Below are 16228 nucleotides of genomic sequence, written 5' to 3'. Positions count from 1 at the left end.
ATAAAACAAGACAAAAATTAGATTCAATACTGGAAATATTTATGTATATGCACAATGGCATACTACCAGCAGCATAGTGACTACAGCTCTAGAGTATGATACGGGATGTAATTCAGAATCAGTGCAGGTAATATATGTGTAATATATATGTATTCAGTAACTTCATTAGCATAATGTAGCATAAAAGTGTAAAACAGTCTGTAACTCGTGACCCAAGTGACACAATTTTTTATAAAGATTAATATAGTTTGTTCAACATCAAAATAACCTTTCCATTATTTTTTTCCATTTTAATAGAAATTCTGAGACTCCCAGGCATTAAACCATCCCTATTACACAAGAATGGGTGTAGTAGGGAAGCAGTCTATACTCATTACACCACTATACAATAGTACTGTGGGATACTGTATCTGAGTGATCAGAACAAGAGGTCTTGGAGAAAATATAGCTGGCTTGCTATAGGTCAAAACATGCTTCATGCACTTTTCAATCACATGCTGAGTCAGGACCAATAGTAAAGTGGGTGTTCTGGGACCAGCAGAATCAGAAATAGACCTATTTAAGCAGATTTAATAAATAAATGATATTAAGTAGTTTTTTTTTTACATTTCATAAATTCTACAAGTGGACAACCCTTATAAGGTTCTGTTCACATATATGCTGTTGTGTTTGTTATAACAGAAAAAATGTTAAATCAGTAAATGACACATACCACAATCCCCTACAGACCACACTGAGGTTCTGTCGTGGGCTCCCAAGCAGTTCTGTCACTGTCTGCGGCTCGTGGCTTTACTCCATATCTTCAGATGGATTGGATGCTTCAGAACAGAGAGGTTAAGGCCCAAAACATTACAAGCAAATAGTATTACAAATCTAAACACAAAAACAAGTTGTGACAGGGCTCAGGAGGGAAGGGCCGGGGCTCATAGCTTCCTGAGTGAGATTACAGAAGATTCACAGACACATCAACACTCACACTCCAGCTCACCAACTGGCGTCAAAAGCCACAACAAACACAGATCAACCTTATATACATATATATAGATCCAAGAGAAGGAGCTTACATTCTATACACCATCTGGTCTCTTTACACAGAAGAAAGGCTGAGGAGAAGGAGGTTGCTCACTATCATCTGTGCCACAGTCCATCACACTGTAGATACAGACACATGACTCTGTGCTCCTGTCCAGAACTCTGTATATACAGACACAAGACTCTGTGCCCCAGTCCAGAACTCTGTATATACAGACACAAGACTCTGTGCTCCTGTCCAGAACTCTGTATATACAGACACAAGACTCTGTGCTCCTGTCCAGAACTCTGTATATACAGACACAAGACTTTGTGCCCCAGTCCACAACTCTGTATATACAGACACATGACTCTGTGCTCCTGTCCAGACCTCTGTATATACAGACACAAGACTCTGTGCCCCAGTCCAGAACTCTGTATATACAGACACAAGACTCTGTGCTCCTGTCCAGAACTCTGTATATACAGACACAAGACTTTGTGCCCCAGTCCACAACTCTGTATATACAGACACATGACTCTGTGCCCCAGTCCAGAACTCTGTATATACAGACACAAGACTCTGTGCCCCAGTCCAGAACTCTGTATATACAGACACATGACTCTGTGCTCCTGTCCAGAACTCTGTATATACAGACACAAGACTCTGTGCTCCTGTCCAGAACTCTGTATATACAGACACATGACTCTGTGCCCCAGTCCAGAACTCTGTATATACAGACACAAGACTCTGTGCCCCAGTCCAGAACTCTGTATATACAGACACAAGACTCTGTGCCCCAGTCCAGAACTCTGTATATACAGACACAAGACTCTGTGCTCCTATCCAGAACACTGTATATACAGAAACAAGACTTTGTGCCCCAGTCCATCACACTGTATATAGACACATGACTCTGTGCCCCAGTCCAGCACTCTGTATATATAGACCCAAAACTTTGTGGGCTGTTATACACATAGTGGGGGGGGGGGGTCATACTAGCACCCTGTATCTGTATGATAGAGGCCTATGACAAAACCTTTTCTTGAAACTTTTATAAGAAGAGCTGCAGCAATACAACACTGTGTAGAGACAATCCATAAAGACAAAGTATTGTTTACAAAGATGCCATCGGCATAATGCGCCATACTCCCCATATAAGCCCAAGGCTAAAGCCTTGTCAGATAATGATATGGGATACAAACACCATCTTCTCTCCAATACGCAGGCATTCTATTGTTCGCTGTTATCAGCCATTCTGCATTATGTCACATGTTTCAAGAAGACATTTCCATCCAGCTTCTTACAAGGCTCTCTTCTAGTTCAGCTGGTGACAGCTTTGACATCATAGTCATTTCAGCTGTTCTGGTATTGTGTACCCCTGTAAGCTTTCTGATACACTAGGAGGAGGAGGATACTCACCACAGAGCTGCCGCCTGCAGGGTGGTAGGGTGTAGATGTTAGACAGGTCTTAGCTAAAGATAAGGAGGAGGAAAAGAAGGCTGCACTGAATATGTAAACAGCTGGAGAGAACTTCCTGCACAGGATGGAATTACCGGCTCCTGTACCACACTGCAGCTGGAAGACATGACTGTGACTCCTGCCCTCCTGGGGGCAGCACAACTGCTGATGTGGCAGGTCAATCTAAAGCCTTGTCCTAACCTATGGAAAGTCAGCAGGAGTCACTGACATAGGTGCAGTGGTTAAAGATAAGCACCAACAATTTTCACTATGTGTACTAAACTTAATAGACTGGTACTTGCTAATTCTATTTTCATCAAAGGAGTCATCTCTTTTACATCACAGACAAGTCAGACAGTATTATAATAGAAGGAACCAGCTCTAAGGATAACACCATTGACCCTTCCCACAACAGATGATGTCACAGCTGATCTACACCCTTCCCTGCACAAAACATGCCTATAAAATTATCCAATAAACCTAGTTTGACCCTGACCTCTCCTTTACATGAGTGTTTAATCCTCTGCATGCTTATGCCACTTGTACCTCAAAAATATTTCCAGAATCTGCCCATTTCTTACAATGGAGACCTCAAAAATCTAATTGCACTGATTAACTCTCACTTGATCCATCAAGTTTTGTGAGCTGACAATGTGGTTAGATTATCAGTATACAGGTGTATATACACTTTCATCTGGCTTCTGACATTGTACTTACACAGAGGAATGACAGACAGAGGCTGACAGACCTTTACACTGTCTGCACTGCTACATCTCTATTCTCACAGATGTGTGCTTGCCTTCCCCTTCCCCCAGCTAACTTATTTGCTTGTAGTTTGCATATGTGTACATAATGGCAGGAAGTGAGTAAATGCCTGAGCTCTGTGCTGTACTGCAGGGGTGCACAGAGCAGAGAGAGACAAAAATGTCAGCAGCATGGCCTTATACAGAAATCCAAGATGGCGACCCGACCCTAAGTCAGAAGTTATGGGGTCGTGTCTAGGGGCAACTGAAATTGTGTACACCAGGACTGATAGAAACAGGTTGGACAGGTTGGACAGTGAAATGCTGTTTTTTTGTTAATAACGGTGAATTAGAAAACGTGTTATTTTGTTATCCTGAGTACATTTAAGAAACTTGTCTTTGTGGGAATACCCCTTTAAAGAGCCTGCACATTTGTGAGGCAAACTGCACTTAGAGTTGATAAATCTGGGCCAATATGTCTATCCAGGCCTACCCCCCTCCTTATACCTGTTACTGGAGCTTATGAAGAATAATCAAATAGAAGCCACCTCTACCCATAAAAGAATTGTGATGCCCCCGTCTGTGTAATCGCAAAGGGCCGAGGGGAGACAGATGGGGATATCACAAATCACATCTGTGTTTGCAAACTGAAACAGGATCCGGATCTTCTCTCCATTCTAGATTAAAGGATTATATTCTGTGAAATACAATTCATCCTTCTGTGTAGTTTGCTTTAGTCTGTGGATAAATCACAATGAGGCAGAGAGCGCTCATTACCCTAGAGTAACATAAGGCAAGGGGGCGATATCATAGGGTCACAGCATGTGGGCCACTGGAATTGCTACGCAAGGACGTTCCCAGATATTAATAAGCTCATCCAATCATCCATAGTATGAAGTATGAATAAAATACCACAGTAAATGTCCCTTGTGCTAGTATGTGATAGTGGTTATAAAAACTGCTACATTGTAACAAACCCATGTCTACATATGTCAGAACAAGACAGAGAAACAGAAATCTTTCAGAAAGGTACAGACATTTTTATTGTCTAAGCTTTGTTTGCAGGACTTGTGCTGCCCTTTAGGTGTTACAGAGAGGCTATAATTTTGAATCATTTGTTACATTAATTGATCACAGAATTTTAGACATTTCTTTATGACAATTCTTCACATCCTTGCTCCCCAGAGTATGGCCTCCAGGTTGTTATATATTAGAATCATTGTAAATTCACACACCACAGACTGGTTGCAGGCATTTCTGAAACTGAAAGCCAGGTTCATTCATGATAAAGGGTTGGTTTCTACTTTAGACACATGGATTGCTGAGCATTTATAGAGATTAATGAGACAATGAGACATATTTGATGTAAGTAAATACCCAAATATTGTTGTTTCAATGCAGACACCTCCTGCATGTAACTTAATTCCTATTTCTCCTGCAGGCACCAAGATATTGTTTCACTCCCTCGCCTTCTACTTTAGAATATAAAGAACACACTGGGGCTTATATACTAAGGTCAAAGTAAAAAACAAAAGTTTTTGCGCTCACCGATATGAAGTCCGCCAAATGTGCAGGTGACTGTTCCGGGACCACGGGATGATTGTAATGGCGATAATAAACCTACGCGTTTCAGGCGTACAAAACGCCCTTACTCATAAGTGTACGCCTGAAACACGTAGGTATATTATCGCCATTACAATCATCCCGTGGTTACCAGGCTGCACTGCTACAGACAACGCATGCTAAGGAAAATTATTTTCTCTTGGATTTTAATGTAAGAAGATGACAAATTAAAGCTTTGATTTTTTAACCTTCATCTGGTGCGGTGTACAAATCCTTTGTTTCCTGCCTTATATACTAAGGGTCCACGGCCGCACTTTAGTCGACAATCTGACTGATTCGGACTGAGCGCGGGGTTTAACATTAAAATTGTGTCATAAGACAATGCACTTACATGCAACAGGAAGAAGAAGGTGAACTCTGGCGGACCTGAGCAGGGAAGAGGCACATGCAGATGTGTACTCATTGAAACATATCTTTCTGGCAGATGTATTCTCAGTAATATCATTTCCAACCAGTCCTACTTTTTGTTTATATATATTTGCAGAATGTGGCACAGAGCTGTGTATTTTACCTGATATGGTTTTCTCCGGGCCCTATGGTTTCCTCCCACACTCCAAAACATACTGGTAGGTTGATTAGATTGTGAGCCCCATTGGGGACTGATTTGGCAATCAGATGTGATGCGTTTACCCACAGACTTGAATCTAAAAACATATGTAAAATCCTGGACTGCAGTTACACGGTTGCAGTCATGCAGTGTGTTCTTTGTGAGTTCTCGGTCCGTTCTTGGTGCATTTTTAAATGCCCTAAAAATGCAAGCGTTTTTGCATGTTTACCATGCTTTTGGCTGTTTTGAATCCATTTTTCTTCAGTTCCTTACACTTCCAGAAATTAAGAAAAACAGATTCAAACCAGCTGGTTTAAAAAACACACCAAGAACAGACCAAAAATGCATAATGTGACCGCAGCCGGAGACCTCATTGATTCATACAGTGGGATATTTATCAGTATAAGTTAGCTCAGAAGATCAATGATCTTTTTAATGTTACTTGTTCTATTCTCCTGACAGGTGTATACCACCAGAAATTACCTACATTTTATTTATAGGAAAAAAGGGGGATAGGAGAAAAGAAAAGGTAAAATATAGCTTTTATTATGCTTATTTAAAAGATGAATTGTACATAAAGTGATAAAATAGATTATAGACTTATAGGGCAAAGGCTAGGGGTAGACCCCTATAACTTAGTTTGCATGCATTCCCATGAATTGATGGATTGTAAGAGGGTATGGTTTTATTGTTGTGGACCATTTATTTATTTTCATATGTCTTGTGTTTCATTGAATAAAGCTTTGCATCTCTAGTCTTTTTTATTTTGCAGAATTGTGTCTAGACTATTTATGTATCAATCAGAACTCTGTTTCTTTTACTCAGTGTGATGAAACAATAATGAAACAATGTTGCAGGCCGCTGGTCTCAACTGTCTCACGGAAACAGTTACTTGATCTCTTATAGTAATAGCAATACCTTAAAGGGAACCTGTCACCAGGAGACCCATTTTTAGCACTCCCCCAGTCCCCACAAAGCATAGTACATACTCTGCCAAAGTGTTTTTGTATTAAAAATAGGTTTTACAGAAAAAAAGATATGTTATATTGTACCTTTCATTAGCATCTGCAGTGTGACTAGACAGTTGCCAAATGGGAGGGTCTAGAAAGGAGCAGTCCCCCATGTGTCCACTCCATGTGACCCTTTCAAATATATGAAAACACCCATCACTGGGCTTAGCGACGCCCCCTGCTCCTCTACAGCCAATCCCGAGTGTGGGGAGTTATTTATATATTTGAAAAGGTTGCACGTTTCCCAAGGATGGGTGGGGGGAACTGCTCCTTTCCAGCCCCTCCCATTAGGCAACTGCCTAGTCACACAGCAGATGCTAATGAAAGGTACAATATAACATATCTTTTTCTCTGTTAAACCAATTTTTTATACAAAAACACTTTGGCACCGTATGTTCTATGATCTGTGGGGACTGGGGGAGTGCTAAAAATGGGTCTCCTGGTGACAGGTTCCCTTTAAACCTATGAGGCCGATATCCTTCTGAGCGGTATGTGAATTATCGATAATGCATCGCTTTGCCCTCAGCAAGTCAAGAGCTATCATTATCTTCAATACAGAAGGAATCTCTACATTTGGACAAAGATCTGTAAGTATTTTGTATTGGTAACGCTCTGCTGCCAGTATTCAGGCGGCACTCTGTTAAACACTGTTGTGGTTTGCTATAACGTTGTCGGACACAGTCTGCGAGGTGTTGTGTTTCTGTGCACAGGCTGTGTTCCGTAAGCGAAACAACTCTATTCTATATAAGAATTGTATAAACCATATTAATTAGAGCTTCACTTCCCATCTTCAATTAGATTCTATATCTGAGATTGCGGCTGTTGGGGGATACTATACCTAGCCTTTTCCCTATAAGTCTATAATCTATTTTATCACTTTATGTACAATACATCTTTTAAATAAACATAATAAAAGCTATATTTTACTACCACCTTTTCCTTTCTCCTATCCCTTTTTTCCTATACATAAAATTTGGATATATATAAGTGCTTCTACGCCAGTATTCCGATTATTCTCGCAACTACGCTGCCTCAAAGAGACTATGCTACTTCCAGAAATTCCCTGTGATGGCAGAGTGGGCATTCCTGCTCCGTGCTTCTGCAAAGATTCACAGCTGAATGTTTGCAGGCTTTTACACAAAACTATGCCAGGTCAGACCTGGTGCAGTTTTGTCTGCCAGTGCAGCAGAAGCATGGAGCAGGAATGCCCTGTGCCTGCCCACTCTGCCATCACAGGGCATTTCAGGAGGTAGCATAGTCTCTTTGAGGCAGCGTAGTCACGAGAATAATCGGAAAACGGGCGTAGAAGGACTTATATATATCCAAATTTTATGCATAGCACGGCCAGCAGATACATTATGAGATCTAAGTCTCATGATGTATCCGCCATAGTGGCAGGATTTATCATACGCCATGTGTATCTGGGAAAAGGAGGAAGGGTGATGGCTGGAACTTTCGATATTTATGATGACCGATTACTGATGTTTTGAGTAAATCATAGAAATCCATTTTAACAATATTTCAAGAACCAAAATCCTTGAAAGTATCTGGACATTATGGTCATGAATTATTAATGAGCTGTTCATGAGAGGGTATCTTATTTTAATTAGTACCTCAGTTTCCTGATCCGCCGTCTGAGGGTGGGTTCACACTTTCAGTTTTTCAGTTGCAGTTTTGGATGTCCAAACCAGAAGTGGAGTTAAAAATGAGCACATATAGTGGCTCTCAATGATATGTTCTTACCCATTATGATCCACACCTGCTTTTGGCTTTGAAAACTGCATCTGAAAAACTGAACGTTTGAACGCAGCCTAAGGCTAATGTCTCACCACCGGGAACACACTAATAGTTAGAGTAATGACAAATCTGCCATTTATGAATCACTCATCAAGTCAAGTGCTTGAGAATTTTCTGAGGATTAAACTGTGAGAGACTCAACCTTGCAAAAGTCTGAGCTGTCTGTGGGCGTCAAGGCAGTTACTGGTTGTCTTAATTGGGTACAGGCTATAGAAATGTGTAATACACAATGTGAGGACGGGCTGTACTCCACGGTACCCAGAGCTGTTGACACATCCCAGTGAAGAGGTAAAAGCTACGATTTGTAAAAGAGCAGTGTGTGGGATTAGAGGACAAGTGGCACAGACTAGAGAGAGTGGGCGACGCTGCCCTATAAAGTGGGAATTTACTGAGAATGAGCCCCCAGCACACAAGTAGGCAAATTAAGCAGGAAAGTTTATGCAAAAGTTCTGACTGACTGAACACTACAACCACCTTTAAGTTCCTATACCTATCTGGTTATAGTGCAACGCCACTGTACATGATAAATCTCCAAATGCTGCAGTCTAAATCCTGATCTCAGTGTGCAATGACTTGTATTCCTCTGCTGCCCCCTACTGTTCCATGACCTGCAATGAAGCAAAATACCACAATGAAAAGATTACTATCCTGTATGTTGCAGAGAAGGTGTTGGATGAATTAAGAGTATGACTTATATTGATATGGTGAATAGTGAGGATATATATACTAACAATATACCAACACAGAAAATCTTGAACTTGAATTTAGTTTGGTTGTAGAGATCTGACAAATGGTCCATGCAAGAATTTGTTCCTCTGGATCTGCTTTTTTTGCATTTATATTTTACAGTGTGTTTTTACTTCGCTAATTTAAACCTCATGCACATGAGCCTATGATGTCTAGAAGAAATTATTATCTTTTGTGGTTTAGTTGGCCCAATACCCATCTGGTGATGTATGGTGCCGCTACGTGCATGCAGCACAGTAAGGCCATGAGTTAGCCACAGTTTTTGCAACTACCAACAAAATATCAAATACCATTCCTCAAAGCAAACAACTTTCACAAAACATGTAAAATCTACCCAAAACTATGTTTTGATGTCACACTCGCTAGTTTGCAAAAGTTCATCGCTAATTTGCACAAGACCTCCTTGATGCTTCTTTGAAACAAATCTATGTGCAACACTATCTGGAGGAAAGATAATACCTTACCAAATCCTTATCTCTACTAAGAGGCATGGTGGAGGGGTGTCACGGGTGGTCCCGCGACTCATATCGCGGGTCGCGGGCTCACCCGTGCTCCCCGGGGCTCGCAGGCGCAGCTCACCTCTCCCCGGTCCTGTGTCTCCGTCTGGCTCCGTGCGCGCGCGTCCCCGTCTCCTAGGGCGCGCGCGCGGCACCTTCAGAAGATTTAAAGGGCCAGCGCACCGCTGATTGGTGCACTGGCTGAACACTTCACCTTTAAAAGGCAAGTACCTCCCTTACTACCTTGCCGGATCTTTGTGCCTTACAGCCTAAGAGAAAGCTCTGTTGCGATTTGCCTGCGTTCCTGTGTTCCCTGCATTCTAGTGTCTCCTGTGTCTCCTGCGTTCCTGAGTCCTTCCGTGTTCCAGTGTCTACCCGAATCCCTCCGTGCTGCTGTCCTGTGTACCAGTGTTCCTCCGTGCTGTTGTTCGTGTGCCGTATTCCCGTACCCTTCTGCTTGGACCTCCTGTTGCTGACCCCGGATTTGACCCTGACGTTGCACCTCTGCTGCCTGCCCTGACCTTTTGCCTGGACCCGACCTAGAGACTGTTTGCCGTTTCTGTACCTCGACCTTGGCCGCCACTGCAGACAAGTCACTCCTGTGGAACGACCTGGTGGTACCACGCCGCAGCTTGTCTAACCCGCTTTGCGGCGGGCTCTGGTGAAAACCGGGTACCACTTAGACTCCGGTCCCAGGAAGTGGCTTGTGTCATCGTCTGCAGTGGTCCAGAGGATCCACTTTCCTCCAGCCTGACAGTCCAGCCTGACAAGGGGACATGTTTTTTTTTTATATTACCGTTCATCACAAATCATAGTTTAAGGGCACTTATATAGAGAATCCACCCACCGCATTCAATGGCCCCAATTCTGCTGATATTGCCTTACTGGAATAATAACAAGTACAGATGGCGCATATGGTAGGGCCACACAGTGTACAGGTGCCATAAATACAGTGTCCATTTAAGGATATCCTCTGATGTCATAGTAAAAAGTAATTTCAGTCAAGTTTAACAATGGACTCTGCAACGTCCACCCAGCAGGGCCTGGCTCAGGGAGGGGGCAGCTGGATTCCCTGATGCCCTTGGGACTTGCTTGTAGCGTGGCCTAGCACCAAAGTCGTGTCACAGGTAGCTTGATCCAGGTGAACAGGACCAATCGTCATGCTTTGTGCAGTGCTGCATAATCTTTAGGCACTATATGAATAAAGAATTATTTCATTCACACCAATAAGGTGTTGCAATAAGGTGGGGAGGCCACAATGTAGTGGAAGGGTTCCTTCTTGGGCACTCCAGGTGTACGTGCATGGTGGGATCCCCAGGCAGATTGGGATAGCAGAAAAGGAGGCCCGTCATGTTATACAGGGATGATGAACATAAACTCTCTTTATTCAGCAGACAATCCAACGTAGCAGTGGATAACAGGCTGAGGTAGAGGTTCTATCCTGCAGGCTTCCATGAGGTATTGGCAGGTTGGATCTGTAGTCTGAGACAGGCACATTTACGTACATTCCCGCTGGAGTTCAGCGGGGCAGTGATGGCGAACCTTTTGCAGACCGAATGCCCAAACTACAACCAAAATCCACTTATTTACCGTGAGATGCCAGCATGGCATTTTATACAGTAACTTATTGCTACCTGTTCTTCCACATCTTTCAATTGTATCGGCCGCCTGAGGCCACCAATACAGTTGACAAAAGGAGGGCTAATTCAGATTATCATTGTAGCCTCTCTCCATGGTATCTCTGTGCAGGAAGAATGGTGGTTCTAGATGAAGGACCTCCAAATACAATGCACTTCTGTCAACACCTTCTTACTTTCCCTGTAGTTCCAAATAGCTAATAAAGTGTTGCTTTAAAACAGTGCTGAGAGCAGCATCTCTTAAGTTGCATGAGACTGCAGGAATATTCAGTATTTGGTGAACTCTGTCTTTGGAAGATGGACTGAGTGCCCACATATAGGGCTCTGAGTGCCACCTCTGGCACCCGTGCCATAGGTTCGCCAACAGTACTCTAGGGAGTGTAGCACACAGAGCCGCTAATCTGGTAGAGAGGTAACCCTCTGAGGGGAGACTCTATGTTGAAGACTGATACTAAACCTCCCTGAAATCCTTCCAGAGGGAAAATATATAGGGGGTCATTTATCTTTATTTTTATTCCTGTTTTTTCACTTTATTCTGTTTTTTTAGACTTTTTTTGTAATTTTGCAATTTCTGTGCCTTTTTGGGGACATTTTTTTTTTGTCAGTAAGACACATTTATCTTCTATTCCAGATGTGCTAAATGTAGCAAATTACATTTATCATTTCAAATTGCCCAAAATATGCTACATTTTTTGCAGCAAAAAACTCCAGGCGAAACCATAGTTAAGGAAAACTTAAAAAATCGAAAGAAATTACTTGAGATATTTGTGCAACATTTTTGTGACATTTGTAACAAATGTCTCAAGAGATCTGGAAAAAAAATTTAACACGAGGAAAAAGTGAGATTAATAAGTTACCAAAGTAGCAGATGGAAAAAAGACAGGCAAAAACTAGCCAAAACAAACAGAGATAAGATAACTGACCCCCATAGACTTCTACTCTATGGGGATTTCCAAGACACCTACCAATGACTATCCAGGGGTTGCAGGGAAGAATAACAAAATGTAACAATTTAATATAAACACTGAGAACATTAACCCTCCTAACACAGGCATATCAAACATCAGTTGTAGTACCACAGAGATTCGCTAGGTGGTAGTATTGGACAAAGAATGCATATATTGGCAATAGATAAAATTACCAAGCTCATGAAGAGGCCAACTGGAGTGAATTGGTTTGTAATGCCCTGTCCTGCGGGCCGTTACAACTCTTGTCCCTAATTTCAGACTCTGGTACTTGATTTCTGACTCTGACACAGAACTATGACCCCTGAATTCTTGCACCTTACTTGATTTTGATTTCTGACTTCTCACCTCCTACTTCTGATGACATGACTTTAGATACCTGACTCTGATCTTAGTACATTTGTACAGTAATAGCTAAAAGAGATGAAGATTGTAACTATAGTATGAAGCAACGGAAAAGTCTTTGCCCCACAGAATCCCCTGGGAGGAAAAGGCAATTGCAAATCTATTATAGAATGATTTGAATTACTGTGTGACATTAAAAATAAATCTGCATCTGACCAGACCAAGAAACTCCCACTCCCTTCCCACCTCCCCCCCACCCCCCCTTCTTCCCCTCCTCTCACCCAATCCCTTTTCTCTCTTAGATACCCTCAATAAACCATTTGGTCTTTTCACTTAAGAAATGCTTCATATTACCAGTGATACTACCACTTGCTTATTCTTGCTGTTCGTTTTTGTTCCTTTCTCTCTCTCTCTCTCTCTCTGTTGTATGACAAGCCTGGTAGCGTATCTGATTTAGTGACTCTTAGACCCAGATATCTTGATCTAGTATACACCATATACATGCACTGGAAATGCTATACTATTTGGAGAGGAGCGGTTATGCAGAAATTTTGTGTTATACCTTAAGATAATTTGTCCAGCATGTTTTCCTGCACCTGCAAGCACTAAGGGCTACTGTCACGGGTGCCCCTGCGACCCATATCCCGGGTCGCAGGCGCACCCATGTACCACCGTGTGCCCCCGGAGAACTCACCTCTCCTGGCTCCAGCGGCGGTCTCTGTGGTCCCCGCAAAGAGTTAAAGGGCCAGCTTGCCAATAATTGGCGCTGGACAGCCGCCGTCCCGGGTGAATTCACAGCCTCTTCCTGAGTTCCCTGCCGGATCTTTGTGCCTCAGAGCCTTACAAAAAGCTCCTGCGTTCCTGTGTATTCCTGCATTCCAGTGTGTTCCTGCTCCTGAGTCCTGTGTTGCCGTGTTCCTGTGTTGCCAGAGTCCTTTCGTGTTCCTGTGTTACCAGAGTTCCTCCGTGTTGCTGGGTTCCTGCGTTGCTGAGTTCCCATGTCCCGTGTGCCTGTGTTCCCGTTCCTATCTGCCTGGAGCTCCTGTTGCTGACCCCGGATTGGACTTGACCCTGCATCTCTGACACCTGCCCTGGCCCTGTGCCTGGACCCGACCACGAGACTGTCTTCCATTAAGGTAGCTCGACCTCGGCTGCCAAAGCGGGCTAGTCTCCCGCGGTGGTCCAGTGGATCCACACATCCCGAATCCTGACAGCTACCTAGTACCTATACTATGCCAACTTACCTGCATTCTGTCCTCTTACACTGTTAATTCAATAAAATAATTATTCCCTACAATAGGATATATAATCTTGGTAAAACCACCATAACTCACATTACCTGCAGATGTGTGATCACAGCTCTGGGTTCTCATTATCTCTATCTCCGTCACTGTAACCTATTTGCTGGACTTAACAACCTGCAAAAAACAGAAGATGATATTAAGCCACCGCTCCACAGATGCTGGAGGATTTAGCAGTAAAGTTGGGGAACCTAGCGTACCTCATATTAGGAAAAATAGTCTTGAACCTGCACATAACAACAAATGGCAGTCCCAGCAGGAGAAATAGGAGGAAGACTTGTAGCTAAATATAGTGAATAAGACAGACCAGAACAGGTGACCACAAGATGAGGCTTTATATCAACCCCTTAAAGGACATCTACCATTTTTTGTCTATGTGTTTCCATTTCTTACTCCCCACTTTCAAAATTTCATAACTTTTGTATACTTCCATCTGCAGGGCTTATTTTTTTTTACAAATTATACTTACTAGTGATGGTATTTTAGCCCTTAACGCCAAGGCCCTTTTTCTCCCCACCTTCAAAAACCAAACTTTTTTGTTTTTCCATGTAAAGATTTGTGTGAGGGCCTGTTTTCTGTGTAACAAATTGTAATTCACAGTGACAGTATTTAATATTCCATGCCTATACTGGGAAGCGGGAATAAAATTCAAAATGCAGTGAATTCGGTGAAAAAATTTGCAACATCCCTGCCAATGCATAGGCAGGCTGGTAGTTGCGAATAGCGCCCTCCTCAGGTCAGAAGCTTCCTCTCTAGGAAGGTTCTGGAATTTCAGTAATTGCAGCTGTAGATACTTCCTGGAAAGGCAACAGTTAAATTGGTGTAAGTAATTGCCCAATGATGTGGATGTATTGTTAGATGGAGTGTGATTGGAGATCAGGGGAGAGTATAAAAACCTCTGCTGAGTGGAAGCACATGGTCTGTCTTGGAATTCAGTGAAGAGAGAGACAGTGAGGGTCATTTACTAAGGGCCCGATTCGCGTTCTCCCGACGTGTTACCTGAATATTTCCGATTTGCGCCGATTTCCCCTGAATTGCCCTGGGATTTTGGCGCACGCGATCGGATTGAGGAGTATCGCCGCTGGCATGCACGCAACGGAAATAGGGGGGCGTGGCCGAACGAAAACCCGATGGATTCGGAAAAACCGCCGCATTTAAAAAAAAAAAAATCTGTCGCGGAGCTTGCACTTAGCTTCACTCAGTCCAGCTCGGTGAACTCCAGCGCATTTCAATGCTTTTCAGCGCAGCAGCTCCACCTGGTGGACAGCGGAGGAACTACCTTAATGAATCCCGGCCGGACCCAAATCCACCGCAGAGAACGCGCCGCTGGATCGCGAATAGACCGGGTAAGGAAATCTGCCCCAGTGCGTGCAGCACACCATCAGTGCTGCCACAAATTCTAATCCCAGGAACTGATGGTGCCTCAGGCCTACTGCATAGCACACAGAGCGAGTCAGGAGCTGCAGCTTCCACAATTTGGACACAGATCCAACTCAACTATCCCAGCCTGCATCTATTATCAGGCTGGTGCACCATTCCTGCGGACCACTCTCCATGACCACTCCAGTAATCCGAATCTGATGTTTGATCGTTTTGGCCCGTTGCCTGATTTCTACTGTTCAATAAAGAACGGTAAGTTGATTTGTAGAATGTTGCCTCCGTCTGATCCCTGGAATACGACTGCTTACCACCACGGGCTCCCCCATCCATTACCCAGGGAATCATCCTACAGACACTCAGGGGTTTCCCCAGGGAGAAACCAGTACATCAGCCTCTCCCTCCTTATTTCTTGCACACACCACCTGCTGGAGCCCTTCCAGGCTGTAGGACAGCCTTCCGTTCGCCATACCAAGCACCGTGACAACAACGTGCCCTATGCCGCAATAGCCAGCCACTCCGGTATTCTGGGCCGTTGGCTGCCTCCAGACCCACAAGAAAAGGCTAGGCCCCGGTGGGGGATATTGCAAGTGGCGTCACAAACAGGATATTTACAAAGAACGGAGTCAGCTCTGCTACATCCAGCGCTGCAGCACCCAAAGGGTTAACCTCTGGAAGACTGTGTGGCGCAACAAGAAATTCCAGCCCGCCAAAATCTGCACTGGCAGGAAATCCAGGCTGCTGGCTAAGCTCCACCCCCTGGCGCAAATTATGTGAAGCCTGCACGAGGACTCTGTGACCCAGGGGTCCTCCTTGGCGGGAGATGGTTTGGAGGATGAGCTTCTTCTGGGTTCCCCAGCAAGAGACGCTTATCTGGTGGATGCCTACCAGTGGGGTGATGACCCAGCCCCAGAAGACTTGGAGGAGGAGGAGGGAGCAATGGCACTGGACCCGTCCACGGCTGCGGGCCTCATAGAGCAATCGGCTGGTGGAACTGACATTCCGGAGGCCAGCGTTCCTGCTCCTGGTATTACCGGCCTTTATTCGCTTCAGTATCCCAATGGTCTTACTGAAGTCCTGCCAGCTGTCCTCCCGAGGCCCTGCCATCCCGAGGTCCTGCCTTCCCGTGGTCTTGCCTTTCGTGGTCCTTCCTTCTCATAATCCTG

The 16228-nt window shown here is 43.8% G+C and overlaps 1 protein-coding gene across 5 annotated transcripts in view; it reads right to left on the bottom strand.

Moving 5' to 3' along the window:
* Window positions 1-13956, bottom strand: part of LOC140070468 (solute carrier family 66 member 2-like) — a 57065-nt gene extending 43109 nt beyond the window's left edge. Inside the window, exons 1-2 of one of the 5 annotated variants that reach the window (XM_072117024.1) lie at window positions 13886-13956; window positions 13724-13802 (exon numbers count right to left, since the gene is read on the bottom strand). The gene's annotated coding sequence lies outside the window, so the exon portion shown is untranslated. Of the gene's footprint in view, window positions 1-712; window positions 819-2213; window positions 2406-2434; window positions 2547-13723; window positions 13803-13885 lie in introns of those variants that run through there. The other 4 variants (XM_072117025.1, XM_072117021.1, XM_072117022.1 and 1 more) reach the window with 4 other exon arrangements.
* Between the last annotated feature and the right edge of the window lie 2272 nt (window positions 13957-16228).

The sequence above is a fragment of the Engystomops pustulosus genome, chromosome 7 (genome assembly GCF_040894005.1).
Source record: "Engystomops pustulosus chromosome 7, aEngPut4.maternal, whole genome shotgun sequence".
NCBI classification, from domain to species: Eukaryota; Metazoa; Chordata; class Amphibia; order Anura; family Leptodactylidae; genus Engystomops; species Engystomops pustulosus.
Note: the sequence above shows the minus strand (reverse complement) of the source record. Positions and strands in the feature narration are given on the sequence as shown.